Below are 19,244 nucleotides of genomic sequence, written 5' to 3' on the forward strand. Positions count from 1 at the left end.
ACCACCAACCTCTACAGGTATTTCCTCTGTCAACTGCTCCAATACCATCTACAATACTCTTAGCGTTCCAAAAATCTTTTTCTTTTTCAATGTCTTCCGCTCCAACCTAGATAAGAAAAAATGAAATAATAAAACAATTTAAAAATAAAAAATAGAATCCTGCATATAATAATAAATAGAAACAATGGAGATCAATCTATAAAATCAACATGAAAGTTGAAAGTTAAAGATAGACTAACCTATCCATTTAAAACAGATACTTAGAAAAAGTCTAACACATCAATAGCAATAGAGTAATTTTGATAACAAAAACCTTGTCAAATTAAGAGAATTTAAGGTTAAATTAGCAATAATACATAAATGTCAAGTAAATACATAACATAGCAAGCAACAATTAGTTCATCCTTTGACCTTTTGTTAACACTTCTAGATGTGGTGAACCTGGACCTGACAACAATTTCGATTCATATTATTTAAATAGTGAAGCTAATGGAAATATTCTAAATATGCTAAACCATAGACCTACGTCATTTCACTGACAGAATCGTGTATGTGAAAAAAATACTTAAATATGGAACCGAGCCAACTGTAACATGAATGATTCAAGGCTCTCACACATAGGCAAAATTGACCAAGGTGCCCAACATACTTGCTTCAAAACTCCAGCAACCAAAAGGATAGAGAGACAAAAGAGAGAACAAATGGAAAACACATCTAAAAGGAAGAGAAATTTAGAGAAATGAGGAAAGAAGGAAAACAAAGAGTTGAGACTGTTAACATTAATGGGAGACAACATTAATGGCAAACAATACAAAGTGGTGCAAGTTTAGCACCCTAAAGTTGACTTTGAAAAAGTGGTATGGGATAATTTTTTTTTGGTCCTTGAGATAATGGGCTATTTATTGTTTGGTCCTTAAACCTCAACTATAAATAGGCCTTCTCATTTCTCATTTCAATTTATCCCAACCAATCTTTCTCTCTTAGTTTTCTCTCTTCTCCCATTTGAGAATTCTTAAGGAATTCTATTTGTTTGTAATACTTTGGAGATAGTAAAGTTATCATCTGGTGTTAGTGCCCGAGGACGTAGGTATAATTTACCGAACCTCGTTAAAACTCTTGTGTTCTTTCTTGTCCTATTTTTCTTTCAATATTTGAGGGTATAATAGTAGTATTTAATTGTGCTATTAAATTACTATAGAAGGGATATTCTGTCTAAGGAAAGACTTGGTATTTAAGAGATCCATGTGATCCACCTCTCTTTCCTGGGAATTGAACTTTGTGTGATCTTTTAGTACAATAATTTACACGCTTCCGACCCTATTGGAACAACAAGTGGTATCAAGAGCCGAAGGTTAATCGTAGTATGCTCTGTGGTTGCAGTTTGAACTGATCTTCCACATCAGAAAAGATTTCCTTAGGTATATTGAAAGATTATGGAGAAAAGGTCAGTGTAGGAGCTTCAACATCATCCATGTGGACAAGACCGACAATTGCAAATGCAAGATTGGCCGTGGAGATCTTTGATGGCACGAGCCATTTTGGTATGTGGCAAAGTGAGGTTCTAGATGCCCTTTTTCAGCAGGGTCTAGACATTGCCATTGATGAAGAGAAACCAGATGATGTACAGGAGAAAGATTGGAAGGCGATCAATCGGTTGGCATGTGGCACAATTCGATCATGCCTTTCTCGAGAGCAGAGGTATGCTTTTTCAAAGGAGACTTCTGCAAATAAGTTGTGGGTGGCACTTGAAGAAAAAATTTTGAAGAAAAAACAGTCAAAATAAGCTCCACTTGAAGAAAAGACTGTTTCGCTTCACATACGTCCCAAGTACCACAATGAATGATCACATCACCAAATTTAATCAGTTAGTCACTGATTTGCTGAATATGGATGAGATATTCAAAGATGAAGATTTGGCTTTGATGCTGTTGGGGTCACTTCCTGAGGAGTTTGAGTTCCTAGAAACTACTCTACTTCATGGCAGGAGTGATATATCTCTCAGCGAAGTCTGTGCGGCCTTATACAGTTATGAACAGAGAAAGAAGGACAAACAGAAAAACTCAATCAGAGATACAGAAGCTTTAGTAGTCCGAGGTCGTTCATACACTCGGAAGAAAACTCAAAAGGGGAGATCAAAGTCAAAGTCCAGACTCGGGAAAGATGAATGTGCTTTTTGTCATGAGAAAGGCCACTGGAAGAAAAATTGTCCAAAGCTGAAGAATAAGGGAAAAGCTGCTGTAGATGCTTGTGTTGCTAAGCATGATACTAGTGACTCTGAACTATCACTGGTTGCATCATCATCGTCGTTCCATTCAGATGAGTGGATATTGGATTCGGGTTGTACCTATCATATGTCCCCTAACCGGGAGTGGTTCTCTGATTTAGTAGAACTAAATGGATGAGTTGTTTATATGGGCAATGACAATGCCTGTAAAACTGTTGGGATAGGTTCAATCCAATTAAAGAATAAAGATGGATCAACCAGAGTTCTGACTGATGTTCGGTACGTGCCCAGTTTGAAGAAAAATCTCATCTCATTGGGAGCCTTGGAATCCAATGGTTCAGTTGTTACTATGAGAGATGGGGTTTTGAAAGTGACATCTAGCGCACTTGTGATGTTGAAGGGCATCAGGAAAAATAACTTGTATTACTACCAAGGTAGTACAGTTATTGGAGCAGTCGCTACAGCTTCCGGTAACAAAGAATTGGACTCAATACAGTTGTGGCATATGAAGTTGGGACATGCCAGCGAAAAATCCTTGCAAATTCTGGCAAAACAAGGATTGTTGAAAGGTACAAAGGCTTGCAAATTAAAATTTTGCGAGCATTGTGTTCTGGGAAAGCAAAAGAGAGCGAAATTCGGTACTGCTATCCATAATACAAAAGGTATTTTGGAATATGTTCACTCAGATGTGTGGGGGCCTTCCAAGACACCTTCATTGGGAGGAAAACACTACTTTGTTACTTTTGTTGATAACTTTTCCAGAAGAGTTTGGGTGTATACCATGAGAACTAAGGATGAAGTGCTTAGAGTTTTTCTTAAATGGAAAACTATGATCGAAAACCAGACTGGCAAGAAAATCAAGCGGCTTAGGACAGACAATGGAGGGGAATATAAAAGTGATCCGCTCTTCGATGTGTGCCAAGAGTATGGTATTGTTCGACACTTCACAGTTAGGGATACACCACAACAGAATGGAGTGGCAGAGTGTATGAATCGAACATTGCTGGAGAAAGTTCGATGTATGTTGTCCAATGCTGGGTTGGGCAAGTAATTTTGGGCTGAGGCTGTGACATACGCTGGCCATCTTGTTAATCGTTTGCCATCATCTGCATTAGAAAGAAAAACTCCTATGGAGGTATGGTCTGGATAACCGGCTACAGATTATGATTCCTTACATGTGTTTGGAACCACTGCATATTACCATGTGAAGGAGTCAAAGTTAGATCCGAGGGCAAAGAAAGCTCTCTTTATGGGAATCACTTCTGGAGTGAAGGGATTTCGTCTTTGGTGCTTAAGCACAAAGAAAATGATCTGTAGCAGAGATGTTACCTTTGATGAATCTGCCACATTGAAAAAGGTAGCAGATAAAGATATTCAGACGAGCAATACTCCACAGCAGGTGGAGTGTACTCCAAAACAGGTGGAGTTTGAGCAGATGAGGATTTGCCCAGTTAATAAGTCTAATTCTCCAGCCACAATGGAGGAATTAGAGGTTGAAAAGGTTCTGACCCAAGAACCACTAAGTACACCAGAACTAGTTGCAGTTGCAAGGCCACGGAGAGAAATTCGTAAACCTGCTTGATTTACTGATATGGTGGCCTACGCCCTTCCCGTTGTTGATGATATTCCTATCACTTATCAAGAAGCAATGCAAAGCTTAGAAAGTGATAAATGGAAAAGCGCCATGGATGAAGAAATGCAGTCTCTCCGGAAGAACAATACTTGGGAGTTGGCGCAATTACCGAAAGGTAAAAGGGCAATCGGATGCAAGTGGGTATTCGCAAAGAAAGATGGATCTCCTAGCAAGAAGGATATTCGCTACAAGGCAAGATTGGTAGCTAAAGGCTACGCTCAGAAGGAGGAAATTGACTACAATGATGTATTTTCCCCTGTTGTGAAGCATTCCTCCATTAGAATTTTGTTGGCCTTGGTAGCACAGTTGAATTTGGAGCTAGCTCAACTTGATGTTAAGACGGCTTTCTTGCATGGTGAGTTAGAAGAGGAGATCTATATGACTCAGCCCGAAGGATACATAGATGCTGGCGGTAGAAATTGGGTTTGTAAGCTGAACAAATCGCTATATGGATTGAAGCAATCCCCGAGGCAGTGGTACAAGCGATTTGATAGCTTTATGAGAAGGCAGAAGTACACAAGAAGCAAATATGACAATTGTGTATATTTGCAGAAGCTGCATGACGGATCTTTCATTTATCTACTCTTGTATGTTGATGATATGTTAATCGCTTCGAAGAGCCAAAATGAGATAGATAAGCTGAAGGCTCAGTTGAATCAAGAGTTCGAGATGAAAGATCTAGGTGAGGCCAAGAAGATTCTCGGCATGGAGATAAGTAGAGATAGACCGAGAGGCAAGCTCTGTTTAAATCAGAAGCAATATCTGAAAAAGGTATTACAATGTTTTGGAATAAATGAAAACACAAAACATGTAAGTACCCCACTTGCTTCTCATTTGAAACTTAGTACTCAATTATCTCAGAAGACTGAAGATGAAAGAGAATATATGGCGAAAGTCCCATATGCTAATGCAGTTGGGAGTTTGATGTATGCGATGGTGTGTACGAGGCCTGACATTTCACAAGCTGTTGGAGTTGTGAGCAGGTATATGCATGATCCTGGAAAAGGACATTGGCAAGCTGTGAAATGGATTCTACGGTATCTTCGAAAAGCCGTAGATGTTGGTTTAATTTTTGAACAGGATGAAGCACTTGGTCAGTTTGTAGTTGGATATGTTGATTCCGACTTTGCTGGTGATTTAGATAAACGTCGTTCAACTACGGGGTATCTGTTTACTCTTGCGAAAGCCCCAGTAAGTTGGAAGTCTACCTTACAGTCTACAGTAGCTGTGTCTACTACAAAGGCAGAATATATGGCAGTTACAGAAGCTGTTAAGGAGGCTATTTGGCTTAATGGATTGTTGAAAGACTTAGGAGTTGTTCAAAGTCACATAAGTTTATATTGTGACAGTCAGAGCGCTATTCATTTAGCGAAAAATCAAGTCTATCATTCAAGAACCAAGCATATCGACGTAAGATATCACTTTGTGCGGGAAGTCTTTGAAAAAGGAAAAATTCTACTTCAGAAGATTCCGACAGCAGATAATCCCGCAGATATGATGACCAAGGTGGTAACAACAATCAAGTTTAATCATTGTTTGAACTTGATTAACATCCTGAGAATTTGAGCACCTTCAGGTGTATGGCGCTCGAGAGTGCATTTGTAGGCGCTACAAAAGATAGCTTTATCGAATTTGGGGAGTTGAAGGAAGTGTGTGAAGATGTGATTATCCTAATCAAATCTTCAAGGTGGAGATTGTTAACATTAATGGGAGACAACATTAATGGCAAACAATACAAAGTGGTGCAAGTTTAGCACCCTAAAGTTGACTTTGAAAAAGTGGCATGGGATAATTTTTTTTTGGTCCTTGAGATAATGGGCTATTTATTGTTTGGTCCTTAAACCTAAACTATAAATAGGCCTTCTCATTTCTCATTTCAATTTATCCCAACCAATCTTTCTCTCTTAGTTTTCTCTCTTCTCCCATTTGAGAATTCTTAAGGAATTCTATTTGTTTGTAATACTTTGGAGATAGTAAAGTTATCATCTGGTGTTAGTGCCCGAGGACGTAGGTATAATTTACCGAACCTCGTTAAAACTCTTGTGTTCTTTCTTGTCCTATTTTTCTTTCAATATTTGAGGGTATAATAGTAGTATTTAATTGTGCTATTAAATTACTATAGAAGGGATATTCTGTCTAAGGAAAGACTTGGTATTTAAGAGATCCATGTGATCCACCTCTCTTTCCTGGGAATTGAACTTTGTGTGATTTTTTAGTACAATAATTTATACGCTTCCGACCCTATTGGAACAACAGAGACTATATAGAACATATAGAGGAGAAGCCATGGTTAAAAGGACATGGTTTCTATTTAAGATACATACTCCCCAATGTTGCCACTGAAAACACCTGATTCCCTCAACATCATTTCTTCTTCATGTAGCTTGTCAACGTTATTCTTCTCTCTATAAAGCCTATAGAACTCCAACAAGTGAGCAACATCTTGGCTCATATCTATGGTCCCAACCTCTCTTTTCGCTAGCTTTTGCTGAAAATTTGAAGTATGTGTTAGGAATTGCAAGTTTCATTACAAAGAAAAATTAAGAGGATAAAATCTCCTATATAAAATATCCTTAGAAAAAATGCATTAATATTCAAACATCCATAAGCTAGCCACAGTTCCAACCTAGCTTTCTCCAACAAATACCAACATGCAAACCTAATAAGCACCAACAGAAACCAATATGCATACATGTTCAGGCATGAAATATTTCATCATATTAAGTGGACATAAATTAAATCTCACAACTATTAATTGGAGTCGTAGTAGCATATAAATTTAATAAAGGCCTTAATAACTATTACCAATTCATTTTATGTTGGATGCCAATGTTAAAATTTAACATGGCATCAAAATCGAGAATTTCCTCCATTGATGCATAGTTGATACAACATAAGAGGCCCACTGTACACACATGTGAAGCTCATGCCACATGATAGGACTTTTGCCTCTACATGTAAAGTTAAGAATTGAGGTGAAGATAAAGTAGATTCCACATCCGCTAAATGGCGGATGGCACCTCCCTACTGAAATTGCACAAGTAGTTAAAAGACAATAGGAACAAGGAGCTAAGATGATTAATAGAGTCCATCAGAAAACAAGGTTGAAAACAAACAGGAACCATTAACCATAATCAAATAAGAAACTTACGCAAACTAGTAACTAAATTGGCAATATAATAAAATAGGCATAAAGTTACTGCTGGGAGATTGTGACATACCGCAGCGACAACATCATAAAGCGGAGTGATAACTTGATCGAGGAATGATACCACACCATCTTTAGAACAACAAAACCCTAATTAAATCTAAGGGAATCAGACCAACTTCTTACCTTGGGGGAACCACAAAACCCTAATTAAATCTAAAGGAATCAGACCAACTTCTTACTTTAAAAAACCCTTGGAATCGATGTGAGAGGATGTATTTAACAGAAAATAGCAAAGTTTTGAGATCAAAGGACAAAACCCAAAAAGGAAAAAACAACAACAAAAGAAATTTTTATATGCCAAAAAATTGAATATAATATTTCATCAAGTAAAAAGAATAAAACAACATAGAGCAGAGAATATAGAGAAAATTTAAATTAAAAAGAAAAAAGAAAAAGGAAAGAAACCCCACGAGCAAGAAGAAAAGACAGACAAAGGAGAAAGAGAATCGCAGGAAATTTATAATTGGGAAACGAAAAAATTAATAAGAAATAAATAAGAAAAAGGGATTTAACTAAGGCTATCAAAACCACACCATAGCTTTACCTTTTGCGGCGTTTATGAGAAAAATGCCGCTATTGCTTTACCTTTTGCGGTGTTTATGAGAAAAAACGTCACTATTGCTTTACCTTTATGAGAAAAACGCCACTATTGCTTTACCTTTTTACGGCATTTATGAGAAAAACGCCACTATTACTTTACCTTTTGCGGCGTTTATGCAAAAACGGCGCTAATGCTTTACCTATTGGGCATTTTCGATCCAAACGCCACTAAAAACGCTGCTAAAAACCTATTTTGCTGTAGTGTATCGAGGTTGAAATAAAAAAGATATCAAATTATGAATTCATGAGGTTAAAATGTTTTTGTATTGTTTTTAAATATATAAATAGCAAAATATTTAAACGTTCTCAAAGAGAATACAAAGAAAAAGGAGTCCCCCCTCTTTACATTTCTATTTAAGATCTTTTAAGTAGAATTATTTAAAGGTTAGGTTATTGTTCAAAATTAAAGATTCACCTAAAATTTGAAAGGCCGTGAATAAAACTATTAAGCCTGAGAAATAAGCCTAAGTATAAAAAAATTTAAATCTTATTTAAAATATAATATGGACTCGAATTTCAATATTTAACAGCCAAGTCTAACCGGTCACCTAGCCTTGTTTTAAATTTATAATATATATTTTATTTATTCTAAACATTACGTAAATTATATCATAAGAAAAATTAAATATACTATAATGTAAATATAAAAAAATATAGTAATTTATTTATGTTTAAAAATTTAATGAAAGAAAAAATATATAATGATAGTAAAAAATATATAATTTTAAAAAATTAAAGTAGGTAAGCCTAAACAAACTTAAGTTAACCATTTACAAATATAAGTAAATTTAAAAAAATAAATAAATTCATATAATAAAAAATTTAAATCAATTTATTCAAAAATCATAAATATTTAACAAAAAAAAAAGTACACAAATTTCAACGTGAATTGAGGTGATTCCCACTAAGGCTAAGAAGCGGAACAGAAATTGGCGGAGTGAGGATGACACCATCCCCTTCAACTATCGTATCCCTTCCCGTTATTGTTTGAAACGTCGAATGATCCACTCCTACCCAAAAAGCTTCATTTTCTTTTCATCATAAAATTTACAACAGTGCAGCTATAACTTTGTTTCCAAAATGATTTGATTTTTATTTAACAGTGTTCTCTTTATCTAGCATATACCAAAAGTAGGAAAATATTATAATTAGTAAATAAAATAAATACAGCAATGCTGCCTTAATGATGGAGACGTGGACGGTCCAAGTTAAACGTATGGTATTTATTTTATCGGAAGCTTTTGTGAGATGTTACGATAGAAAATATGAGTACAGCATGGGGACAGTGTCAATCAATGATCCCAACCTTTGCTTTGCAACAAACTTCCCAAGCTATGCACGACCCTAGAATGTTAGATTCATTGCGGTTTGGTCCATATGGATTCTTCTCACTATAGAACATCTCTGATTAAGCTTGTAAGCCTCGGAAATACCAAAAATTATTATTAAAATTGCTAATAAATGTTTAATTATATGGATTAAGATTATATAATAACAAAACTTTTTTCTTTCAATTTTTGAATAATTGAATTGTTGATTTTCATGTATGCAATTTAATGATAAGGTTTAACAATATTATTTAATGGTATAAAGATAAATTTAACTCTTAACGTTCACTCGTTTTTATCATTTTAGCTCTTACTCTTTTTTGAGTCATTTTGACATTCCATCTTTAAAATTTAGTCAAAATACTTGCTTTTGGATAGAAAATTTAATTGAATTGTTAAAATTTTAATGGCATTAACATGATATCTCGTGTGACATTTTTGCATATACTTCATTGCTAACATGGATAAATTTTCTAAAAGTTTTTATGAACTTTTTGAAATTTTATGAATTATACGTGGAATGTCATTCGAGTGACCATATCAATGTCGTTAAAATTTTAACATTCTAGACAGCTGTTCATCCAAAAGTAAGTAATTTGATTAAAATTTAAAAAGTAACAGTCAAAATTACCCAAAAAAAGAATAATGATGAAAACGAGTAAATATTAGGAACTAAATTTATCTTTATGCCATTATTTAAGAGATTAACTTGTTAATTTTCATGAGTATAAAGACCAAATAATAACAAATTAAAGTAAATAACTTAAAAAGTTGGTTAGTTTTTATAAAATAAAAAGGATAAAATTTATACATATTCAAAGTGGATGGTTTGCATAAATGAGTTCATTCTGCTACCACCTCCAATCATCAAACGTGCAAAAAAAGAAAAATAGATCTCATGATTTGATCATCACAATCTCATTTTTGTAATGATTTCTAATTTTGTACTTTCATTAACAATTGATAATGATGTTCTACTCTTCGCTTAGATGTACGGCTTTATTTTATTGATGATAAAATACACTACCTCTCTTTTTTACCCACTACCCATCAAGTACACAAAAAGTGAAAAACTTCTGCCTTATGATTAAAGACACTAAAACTATTTCCCTCATTAGAATTAAAACATAATTAATTATATTTAATTAAAATAAGATATAGGCTATTTCTAGATTCACATGTTTCAACATAGTAAAAAAATAAAATAGAGAGTTAATCCATTTCCGACATGTTGGAGAACCATGAAACTATCATGTCATAAATAACATTAACCACATTAATGTTGTTACCTAATTGCTCCAAAAATGGTTGTTAAATTCATTAAAACTCCTATGTTATAAGGTCGAATTGGGTTTGGATCGGATCTAAGCATGATATTAACATATTTTATATTTGTCTAAGTCCAGCATGAAATATGAGCCTAAAATTTTGTTCAAACCCTCTCATATTTGCAAAAGACTAATCCAAGCCCATTTTAAGCCATCTATATTACTTTTAATTTTTTAAAAAATATTTATCTTATTCCATTTTTATATTTAATAATTTTATAGATTTTTTATTTATTGAAATTTTTTATATAGTCGTCTTAATATTATTTTAGTATTTACATTAGAGTAGTCTTATATATTTAGTATAAGTTTAAATTTTTTAATTTGTTCTAAATTAGATAATATATAAAAATAATATAATATAAAGTATTATAAACTTCAAATGGGTCGGGTTGAGCCGAGCTTGGGCCTTGAATGTTCAAACCCAAGCCTAACTTATATTTTAAAATGGACCTAATTTTTTTGCTTAGACCCATTTTTGGATTTAATATTTTTGTCTAAACCCTCTCAAATTTTAAATAGGTTTTCGAGTCTGAACAGATAATCTAGCCCATGAACAGGTTTAGTTATAATGAAAAATACTAAAACTGTTTCCCTAATTAGAATTAAAACATAATTAATTATATTTAATTAAAATAAGATATAGGCTGTTTCTACGTTCACATGTTTCAAATAGTAAAAAAGAGAGAGAGAGAGAGTTAATCCACTACCGACATGTTGGAGATCCATTAAACTTTCATGTCATAAATGAAATGAAGGACATTAATGTTGTTACCTAATTTCTCAAAAAAATGAGTATTACCTAAATCCGTTTTAATAAAATGTAGAATAGTTAATTTCATTAAAATTAGAGTAATCATTAATTAAAACAACATAAATGAGAAAGTAAAAAAAACACACACACACAACAAAATCAGACTTTAACCTACCAATTCATTTAATATTTTTGGAGGATTTTTTTTAAATTTTATATAGTTAAGATGATGATAAGGCAATCTCTCTCATAGATATAAAAAATATATATTTTATTTACTTCTTTTTGTACGAGTGTAACATTACGATTTTTTATTTTGTTTTTATACAATCTCTAGAATCATCTAAAGTCCCTCATTAACCATTAAATAGGAGGATAATGTGTTTCAGCGCACTTGAACTTATATCCTCCTACACTAACAATAATATCAATGCCAACTAACCGACTGTTGTAGACATGTTTGATTTTAATCTACCATTGCTTACATTTTAACTCCTGAATACTTCTAGCCAAAGAGATATAACTGACATCTTTGCTCCGTTCAGTATATGAACCACTGAGCACACGATTTTCTTGCAACCCTTTTCCAACACCATAACAAGCCCACAACTTAGCTTGATGATTGTACAGATTCCTAAATTCCTATTGAACCTACAATCCAACCACCATTTGAGTCTCAAAGAACACCTTTTAAAGACTTAATTTCCCTTTGATTGCTCCAACGGTGTTGAACTTTGTTGGAATTTTGACTGGTTCTTTTGTTCCACTTTGTCGAAACCGTTCTTTTGAAAAAAACAAAAATTTTAGGTTGTCGACTTTTTAAAAAATAAAAATTGAGAGTCGCCAGCAATCTTTTATTGAGGTGTGATTGGATCACCTAAAAAAACGGCTTTGGTCTACGAGTTTTAGAAAAACGGATCCGGGAGTCGGTTACGTATGAGGAAGGATTAGCACCCTCATTACGCCCAAAATTGGTACCTAGTTAATTAATTAATGTCTTAATGTCGAGAATTTGCAAAATATAATCCTTAGCAAGAACTTAAAACGTTACGTATTAAGACCCTTATCATTTCAGAGAAGAAAAATGCCACACCTAATGCGTTAGGGCACAACATTCTAATTTCCTCCAAAATGAATTAGGTCAGAATACTTGTATAATGAAAAATTTAAAAGAATATCCATTTGTCCAAGATTTAAGAAATCGCGGCCCAATGCGTTAGGGCACAATTCCTTTAGAATCCCAAACTCGAAATATTTCTTTTATTATTTTTTTAAAAATATTCATTTCGAGAAATCAATGCGTCACATCCAAAACGTTAGGACACAACGTGTTGAATTCCCAATAATGAATTCTTTATTTTTTTTATTAAAGAGAAATGCTCGATTGTTAGATTTAACGAAGAAAATCGGAACCCAATACATTAGGGCTCAATTTCCTTGAAAATCCTAAATACGAGCATTATCTCAATTTTGAAAAGTTTTATTTTAAAATGAAATAAGAGATACTGTAATGTTATGTTAAATATGTAAATAAATGCCCCTTAAACAAATATCAATAATAAATACAGCAATTCCATACAAATAATATGAATAATCAGATAAACAAATAAAATAATGACGCGCAAAATATCTAATAAATAAGCAAGATAATAATAAAAATATGCAAATATAAATTAATAAGCAAATGATGAAAAATATATATATATATACATGTACACAAAAAAAATACATAAGTTTAAAACAATTAAAATAATATCAAAATTAATTAAATAAATTAAACATGTGTACACAAAATATACGAAAAATATTGGTTTTTTTAAAGGTATAAGTATCTAAAAACCTATATATGTAAAATAATGATAATTACTTATAAAAATTATAAAATAAAAAAAACATTATTGAAATATTGATTTTAAGAGAAATATATAAAAAAAGACTAAATTGAATCATAAATAAATTCAGGGGTAAATCCGTAAATAAATAAAGTCTGGAGGACTAGATTGAACGCGCAAACAATGTAGAGGGGCTGGAAGGGAAATTTTCCCTTCTCATCTAAACGACGTCGTTCACCTTAGGACAAAATTGAAAACAATAATAAATTAACGGGTAAATTAATAAAATAAAAATTTAATTACAGAAAACATTAAAAAGTTGAGGGGCTGAAAGCGCAGTTTGCCCCTCCGCTAAGAAACACGCGAATCCTAGGCCGGGTCGGGTCGGAGCCGGGTCGGCCTCCCCAAAACGACGCCGTTTTGGGCGTCTGGGGGCTCTCCAAAACGACGTCGTTTTGGTGCCCTATAAATATCCCCAATTCTAAAAAAAAATTCATTTTGAAACCCTTTTTAAAAAAACAAAGAAAAAACTTTAAAAAACACTCTCAGCCCCTCAGGCCTTCGACCATCGGTCAGTCATCAGCCGGTCACCGACCACCGCACCGGCCACCGATCTCTGACGGGGGCACCGCCGTCTGCGGTGGCCGGAAAGGGGAAAAATTTCTCGGTTTGACCCTCTAGACCCCTTGAGCCTAAATTCGGGCTCAAATCCCACAAAACACCAACGGAAGTGCCCCTAAAAGCAGTGAAACCTTTCGGCTTCCGGTCGTCTTTCATCGGAGACGACATCCTCAGCCATCCACGGCGATCTAGGGCTCCGAAATACAGGTTGCGTCATCTCTTCCCCTATTTATTTTATTCGCATGCATATAATGGTAAAAAAAATAAATACAACAATAAGTAAAAACTGCAAACAACCTTTGATTCGTTTGTCTCTCTCTTTGTGTTGTAAAAAAATAAGCTTTTTTATTGATTTCGAAATCCGGATCCCGTTTACAGTGTGCGCAATGGCTTTTTATAGCCATATTACAATAAAATATAAAGAAACAAATCCTGTTTTATCTCTTCTTGATTTGTAATCCTTGATTTTTATTTTCTATATACTGTTTATTTCCATTTTTGTGCAGGTGAAGATTGCGGAGATTTGGAGGACTGGCTGAGTGGCTGCGGCGCAAGGATCCCTCAGAAACCCTAGGGTTTCTGAAATTACTTTGGGCCTGGGTCTAATTTTGGGCCTGTTTATAATTTGTAACCCGGGGCAAAAATCGGAGCCATATTTGAAATTGGGCCACTGTTTTAAATTGGTTTTGGGCCTTGTGGCCCGTTTGTAATTTTGGGTCTTTTACCCAGGCCAAAATCGGGTATTACAGATATCCCTCTTTGCTCGTTGTGGTGTAACAGGAACAGAGCAAAGACTTTAAAAATGCCTAATTTTGTCCGGTCGTGCTGGATCTTGGTACTCTTCTTCTTCTTCTTTTTCAAGGTTTTAATCCGCTCCATTGCAAATTCAAGGAAATAGGATTATTGGCTCTAATCTACTCCACCGCAACTTCAGAGAGATAAGATTTGCCAACTTTAATGTGCCTCACTGCAGCTTCAGGAGGATAAGACTTGCTGATTTAGTTTGCCTCACTGCAACTTCAGGAGGATAAGACTTGCTTACCTAGTCTGCTCCACTGCAACTTCAGGAGAATAAGACTTGCTTACCTAGTCTGCTCCACAGCAACTTCAGGGAGATAAGACTAGATGCGATCCGCTCTCTGCAACTTCAGAGAGGTAAGATCAGAGATTTTAGTCCGCTTCACTACAACTTCAGCGAGATAGGATTGTCGGCTTTAATCTGCTCCACTACAACTTCAAGGAGATAAGATTTGCCATCTTCAGTCTGCCTCACTGCAACTTCAGGAGGATAAGACTTGCTTAATTAGTCTGCTCCACTACAACTTCAGGGAGATAAGACTAGATACGATCTGCTCTCTGTAACTTCAGAGAGATAAGATCTAAGGTTTTAACCCGCTCCACTGCAACTTTCGCGAGATAGGATTACCGGCTTTAATCTGCTCCACTGCAACTTCAAGGAGATAAGATTTGCCATTTTCAGTCTGCCTCACTGCAACTTCAGGAGAATAAGACTTGCTTAATTAGTCTGCTCCACTGCAACTTCAGGGAGATAAGACTAGATGCGATCTGCTCTCTGCAACTTCAGAGAGATAAGATCTAAGGTTTTAACCCTCCACTGCAACTTCAGCGAGATAGGATTACCGGATTTAATCTGCTCCACTGTAACTTCAGGGAGATAAGATTTGCCATCTTCAGTCTACCTCGCTGCAACTTGAGGAGGATAAGACTTGCTTATTTAGTTTGCTCCACTGCAACTTCAAGGAGACAAGACTCGATCTGTTATCTTCACTGATCTGCTCTCTGGGGAACATGACTTGTATACTGAACCTAATTATGCATAATGATTAGGATGGCATAAAATGCATCAAATGCTCCTAACTAGACATGTGTGAATGACATTTGAGTGAATGCAAAACGTCATTTTTCAATAATTATTTCTTTAGAGTTTATTAAGGCCTTAATGTTGACACCTTTTGCTTGGCTGATATCTCCAAAAAAACGCTTAATCAAATTGCCCCCCATTGTGCACTTCAAAGCTCAACCCTCTAGGACGCAGAATTTGTACTATACTTCTTCCACCGTGACTTAAGAGTAGGAAAATTTAACTTTTTCCAGTATTCTTCTATCGTAATTTAAGGATATAGATTATGAAATTTGTTTACACCACTCTCAAGGTGTCCTCTCAAACGCTTATGCCTAAATGAGAAGCTTTCTTTCCATAGGGGACCCCTTCCTACCCCATCAAGACTTCCTGCTGTCTTATTCACTATTTAGACACCCAAATCTGAAAAAAACAATCTTAATTTAGACTTTTTCCTTCTTAGACTCTTTATCTTTTGAACTCGGGGTGTTTTAAACAATAGTTCTGTTTCCAGTTACCAAATTATTTAGAAATTCCCAGAGTAATATACCAAACTTCTTTTGTGAAAGTTTATTAGTCCATCAATCATTATTCTAACGCGACATGCTTGCGCAAAGATCAAAAACACTGAGTAAGAGATAAATTAATTCAAGAACTTATTGATAGTAAGTGTCCTGAAAAGAAAAAGTATTCAAGAACAGCATAGAATGAAGTATTTACAAGAACCAACAAATTTGGTACAAATAATATAAAGACTAGGTGCTTTGGATATTGCCGCTTGAACTTCTCTGTGCAAGCCAAAAACCATTCTGAATTTAACATGGGTTTACGTGATCTACAGTACTTTGCCAATGCCCCAAGACGTCGTATATCCTTTTATCGTTGACTTAAGTGAAGCAAGATCACCATATGCCCCAATCTAATAATGTTTGAGCCACCCTTTTTGGGTTTTCAACTCAAACCCCCTTTGGTTTCAAGGCGCCCTTTTCTGGGTTTTCACCTTAGCCTCTCCTCTTTTTTTTTTTGGAAATCAGAGGGCACTTTGCGGGTTTTCACTTTGATTCCTCTCTTCCTTCAAGTGAAATATTTCTTGACCGAATCTGAATTTACAGGATTCGGAAGATTTTTGCCATCCATTTCACTCAAAATCAAAGCACCTCCAGAAAAAGCCTTTTTCACAACATAAAGTCCTTCCCAGTTTGGCATCCATTTCCCTCTGAAATCCTTTTGTAAAGGAAGAATCTTTTTCAAAACCAAATCCCCTTCATGAAATTCTCTGGGACGAACCTTCTTATTTTAAGCTCACATATTCGCTTCTGATACATTTGGCCATGACAAATGGCTTTTAATCTTTTCTCTTCAATCAGGTTCAGTTGATCATACCGAGATTGGATCCATTCTACCTCATCCAATTTTAACTCAGCCAAAACTCGGAGAGAAGGAATTTCAACCTTAATGGGTAAAACTGCCTCCATTCCATAAACCAACGAAAAATGTGTTGCCCCAGTCGAAGTCCTGACAGATGTTCGGTAAGCCAAAAGAGTGAATGGTAACTTCTCATGCCAATCCTTGTAAGTTTCAGCCATTTTCGCCATAATTTGCTTAATGTTTTTATTGGCCGCCTCTACTGCACCATTCATTTTTGGGTGATACGATGACAAATTATGGTGTCTTATATTGAATTGATTACATATTTCTGCTATTGTGCTATTGTTCAAATTCAATGCATTGTCAGATATAATCCTTTCAGGCATTCTATATCGACATATGATCTCTTTCTTCAAAAACTTACTGACTGCTGACTTCGTGACATTAGCATATGAGGCTACTTCTACCCACTTAGTAAAGTAGTCAATAACCACAAAAATGAAATGATGTCCATTAGAAGTCTTCGGTGATATTGGTCCAATGACGTCCATACCCCACATGGAGAAAGGCCACGGAGAAGTCATCACATGAACAGAGAAGGAGGCGCGTGCATTTTGTCCCCATAAATTTGGCATTTATGGCATTTCTTGGCATGATTGATGCAATCTCTTTCCATGGTAGACCAGTAATACCCGAATCTCATAATCTGTCTAGCTACGATAAATCCATTAGCGTGCGTTCCACAAACACCCTCATGGACTTCTTCTAAAATTTTCTTAGCCTCTATAGCGTCTACGCACCTCAACAATACTCGATCCTTTCCCCTTTTGTATAGGATCTCCCCATCTAAGACATAGTCAATAGCTAGTTTTCTCAATGTCTTCTTATCATTCTCCGTTGCCTGATCAAGATATTCGCGATTCTTCACATATAGCAATATATCTTGGTACCAAGGACGATTATCATTTTCCACCCCTTCAATGCTGGAGCAGTGGGCTGGGATCTCATAAATACTAATTTGAATGGGTTTCATGTCCTCTAACTGATTCACTTAGATCATGGAAGCTAAAGTAGCAAGAGCATCGGCCATCTGATTTTCTTCCCGTGGGAGATAACAAAAGGTAATGTTGTCAAACTCTTCGATCAATTCCAAAACCAATCTCCGATAACGGATCAATTTAGGGTCTCTTGTCTCTCATTCCCCTCTTAGCTGGTATATTACCAATGTTGAGTCTCCGTACACCTCTAATGTCTTGATTTTTCGCTCTATGGCTGCCCGTATACCCATGATGCAGGCTTCATACTCAGCCATGTTATTAGTGCAATCAAAGTCTAATTTACTGGTGAAAGGATGATAATCTCCATTCGGAGACACCAGGACTGCCCAATCCTATTGCCTAATGCATTCGATGCTCCGTCAAAGTTTAATCTCCAAGAGTGATTTTCTTGGGGATCCTCTTCAGCATTTGCCACATACATCAAATCTTCATTCGGGAAATCAAAATCCAGAGGCTTATAATCTTCCAGATCTCTGTTAGCCAAGAAATCTGCTATCGTACTCCCCTTGATGGCCTTCTGACTTACATATATGATATCAAACTCAGAGAGCAGGATTTGCCATCTAGCCATTCTTCTATTCAATGCTGTTGACTCCATCATATACTTCAAAGGGTTTAATTTTGAGATTAGCCAAGTCGTATGATAGAGTAAGTATTGCCTCAACCTCTTAGTCGTCCAAATCAGGGCTCAACACAATTTTTCGATAGGCGAATATCTCATCTCACAATCAGTGAATTTCTTGCTGAGATAGTAAATCGTCTTTTCCTTCTTTCCAGTCGCATCATGTTGACCCAGTACGCATCCCATAGAGTTGTCGAACACCCTTAAATACAAAATCAAGGGTCTGTCCGGGCTAGGTGGTGACAGTACTGGAGTGTTAGATAAGTATTGCTTTATCTTCTCAAAGGCTTTCTGGCATTCTTCATTCCAGACATCGGGATTATGTTTCTTCAATAAGTGAAATATAGGATCACATTTCTCAGTTAACTGTGAAATGAACCGAGCAATGTAATTCAATCTTCCTAAGAAACCTCGAACTTCTTTCTGGGTACGTGGTGACGATAAATCTTGTATTGCCTTGACTTTGTCTGGATCAATCTCGATTCCTTTTTCACTGACTACAAAGCCTAACAACTTTCTTGACCTAGCTCCAAAAGTGCATTTTTTCGGATTAAGCTTGAGTTGGAACTTCCTTAATCTTAAGAACAATTTTCTCAGGACCTGCACATGTTCCTCCTCTGTTCTGGATTTGGCAATCATATCATCAACATAAACCTCAATCTCTTTATGCATCACGTCGTGGAACAAGGCTACCATGGCTCTCTGATATGTTGCTCCTACATTCTTTAATCCGAATGGCATCACCTTATAGCCAAATGTTCCCCACAAAGTAATGAACATAGTCTTTCCCATATCTTCCGGATG

Source organism: Gossypium hirsutum, chromosome D12 (genome assembly GCF_007990345.1).
Source record: "Gossypium hirsutum isolate 1008001.06 chromosome D12, Gossypium_hirsutum_v2.1, whole genome shotgun sequence".
Lineage (NCBI taxonomy): Eukaryota > Viridiplantae > Streptophyta > Magnoliopsida > Malvales > Malvaceae > Gossypium > Gossypium hirsutum.